We start from the raw sequence: 3396 nt of genomic DNA, 5'->3' as shown, positions 1-3396 counted from the left end.
CGGCCCCTGCGCTCGCCGCGCCGCGCGCCCCCGCGCTCCGGCACCGCCCGCCCGCGCCGACAGCGCCCCCTCCGCCGGGACGACGAGCCAGACACCCCGGCGTGCGGACCGGAGGAGGAGGGGCGCGGGGAACCGAAGGCCCGCTTGCTGTGAGGCGGAGGATGGGGGTGGGGAGGCTGGCTTGGGTACGCACTCCCTACCTCGAGGGTCCCTGCCAGATGCCCTGGCCCGGGAGCTCAGGACGGAGCGGGGCTGCGGCGCTGAGCAGGACTTCCGGAAACCTCTGTAGACTGGGAACAGACCTCAGCCTTTCCCCTCTCGAACCCGTCCCAGGGAGTCCCAGTCCCTGGAGACGCGTAGGGAGCTCAGTGGCTTTGTGCTCCCCACTCTGCCCATGCTCCGGAACGCCCCTGTCTAGGGCGGATGCACGGAAATCCCCATCCCACGCACCAGCCTCGGCCTGTGGACAGAACCCCAATTCCGGCGGCTCCAACGGCGTCTCTGCCCCTGACCAGACCCCTCCAGCCGCTATGGTAACTCAACGCGAGCTGAAGGATTCCTGCTAGTCGCCTGGCCAGGCCAAATTACGGTCGGAGCTCGGGACGGGTCAGGGGTAGGCCTGCCCAGATAACAACTCCGAGCCAGATCCGTGGCTCCTACAGTGTGCACCCCCCCGCGGGGGGGGGGCGTAGAATGGGTCGGCGGGACACCTGCCTGGGGAGAGTCGAGCAGAGAGACAAGGTTGCCTAAATAACCTGGGCCCCTGGGAAAGAAAGGTCTTTGAGAGTTAAGGGGAGGAGGTGTCAGGGAACAGTGCTAGGAGGATGGGTCTTGAACAGGACCTAGAAGGTAAGCTCTGAGGGGCAGAAGACTGGAGAGAGCAATGTGGGGCTGGAGGTCAGAGTGCTGGCCCTTCCATAAGCCCTGCTGTGCAGATGACAGTACACACAGCTTGGCTAGGGTGCTACCCCTAGGCCAGCCAGGCCATCCCCTCTGCCCCATGGGAAGACCATGGAATCTTCCCACCCAACTCCCCTGTGGGCCAGGAGACCCTCCTGCTCCCCGGGAGCCTCCCCTGACTCCCACAGATGGCAGCTGAGGGATATTGCTTCCACCTGAATGCATCCAGCAGACACATGGTTGTGGGCTGCAGGGCCAGCGGCCCCCAGCACCCTGCCCCCACCCAGGCTTCAGGTCAGGAGAGAAACCCCAGGAAGAGCTGCCCCCTCTCTGCCCCCATGGCCACCCCTGGCCTGGGGCAGAGATCAGGACAAGTTGTAAGAGGGACCCGAGTCCCCCCCACTCCCCATCTCCAGCCCCCTCCTCTGGGCTTCTACAGTGTGGATTTAGGGGGAGCTGGGCTCCAGCAGGCGGACCTGGGGACCTCCCACCTTCTCCCCTCCCCCACAGGCAGGCACTGGGGAGAACTCTCCTGCCCCCCTTTCCAAGACCCCGAGCCTGGGGCGGGGTGGGGGGTCCCCTCCAGTGGACCCTGCTTTTCTGGGAGATGCTGCCCCGCCATCTCAGTGGATTGATTAAAGTCACCATGGAGATTTTTTTTTTTTTAACGTTTAATTTACCAAGCACGCGGCGCCGGTCAGAGCTGTCCCCAGGGAAATCTAGGCCAAGGGAGCAAAACAGAAAACCCCCTGCAATTGAGCGGAGTTCAGACGGGATTAATTGCTGGACTCAGCTTCCAATCAGACCCCACGTGGCAATATTTCAGGGAGGCAGGAGGACACTGGGCTGGAGTGGTCAGACTCCGGCATCAGCCCTGAGCCCAGCATACCACCATCTCCCCAGGATTGCCGGGTTAGTGGGAGCCCTCCTGCCCCCACTTTACACACAAACTCGTTCCACCTGGGCCCAATGCCCTGTGGTGGCCTCCAGCTCAACCCCACGGCAGCATTTAAAAGAAGGGGCCAGTCCTCTCAGCCAGCAGTGGGAGGGCTGGTCAGGCCCCCTGGCACCCTGACGCATCCCACGGTGCCCTCGGGAGAACCAGCAGTGGAAGAAAACTAGATTCGAATTCTAACACGTGACCCTCCGTGACAGTGCACACAGGTCAAAACCCACAGCTCTTGGAAAGAAGCCCCAGACACAGTGTAGGGCATGGTCAGGTTTGTCTTTCTAGAGAGTTCTGCCCATAAAGGCTTGGACCCCTCAGGGGAGAGAGGAGACAGGGAAGAATCATTGCCTCCGGCAGGAGGAGAGGGTGGAGTCAGGCAGAGGCTTACACCTCCGCTTTATATCCCTTTGCGTGGTTTTAACTCCTGTGGGTTGTAACCCTGGCTGCTAGTATCTGAGGAAGAGATAAGGAAGTGTCAAAGGGCCTGAGGTCAAATGATCTGAGGCACATGCAGTAGGACGGCCTGGGCCTGGGACAGACCCTCATGCCCTCCGAGAGTGGGGAGAGAAGTAACATTCCCCCTCCTCTCAAAGGGGCCTCCCACGGTTCTGCAGGCCCCGTCAGCTCACCAGGCTCCCCCGGCACCCCTGCTGAGGCTGAGCTGGTGTCTGTGGTGCGGGAAGGATGCCTTGGGAGAGCAGCCAGGGATGAGCGCCTGGCCGTGTCCATGAGGGAAACCCCTCAGCTCTGCGGGCAGCTTCAGTTTGGGAGAAGACGGCCACTTGGCCCCAGCCCTCCTTCAGGGGTGCCTGCGTGCTTGTGGGAAGGCAGTCCGCTCTGCTGGGCAAGCAAACACTAGTGTCAGCTGTGGACCACACTCCATGTTACCCCCTTGACTGTATTCTTGTGATCCCCATTTGGAAGTGAGGAAGTAGGCACGAGTGGCAGAGACCTGCCAGAATTCGTCGCAGGCAGGGCCCCCATGATCAAGAACCCCCCGTGTCCTGCTGCCTCTTCACCCCCAGGGCCTGGCCTCAGTGGCTTCAGGAGTGCTGCTGTGTTGGCCCGGGGTGGACGGGGCCCTCACCTGGTTGCTCCCAGCCTGGAGGCAGAAGCAGGAGCCCAAGGCGGTCAGCCCCACAGTACACTGTGGGATCAGGGTCTGTCAAGTAGAGAGGGATGCCGGCAGTCGGGCCGGCTCCCTATAGAACGGAGACCCTCACTGTGCCAGCCCCACAGCCCCTCCTGCTGTGTGCCCACCCTGCCTGGCACCCCAAGGCCAGGAGGGGCCCCCCAGGCCCAGAACACTCAGCCCGCGGCGGGCGCTGTGGCTTCAGCACCTCGGCCAGCGCCGGCAGAGGGGCGGAGCTGCTCCAGGGCCCGCCCCCCCTTCCTCTACTCTGTGGGGTCGAGCTCCCGGAAGCGGAAGGGGCGAGAGAGAGTTGGGGGGGGGGGGTTCTCCATCATTCATTTGCTCATTCCTTCACTCAGTCCAATCAACCTAGAGTCAGCCTTGACTCCCGCTTGCTCTCCCTCTGCCCTCGTCC

The sequence above is a fragment of the Ailuropoda melanoleuca genome, chromosome 14 (assembly GCF_002007445.2).
Source record: "Ailuropoda melanoleuca isolate Jingjing chromosome 14, ASM200744v2, whole genome shotgun sequence".
NCBI classification, from domain to species: Eukaryota; Metazoa; Chordata; class Mammalia; order Carnivora; family Ursidae; genus Ailuropoda; species Ailuropoda melanoleuca.
The sequence above is the reverse complement of the archived record's forward strand: the minus strand, read 5'-3'. Positions refer to the sequence as shown.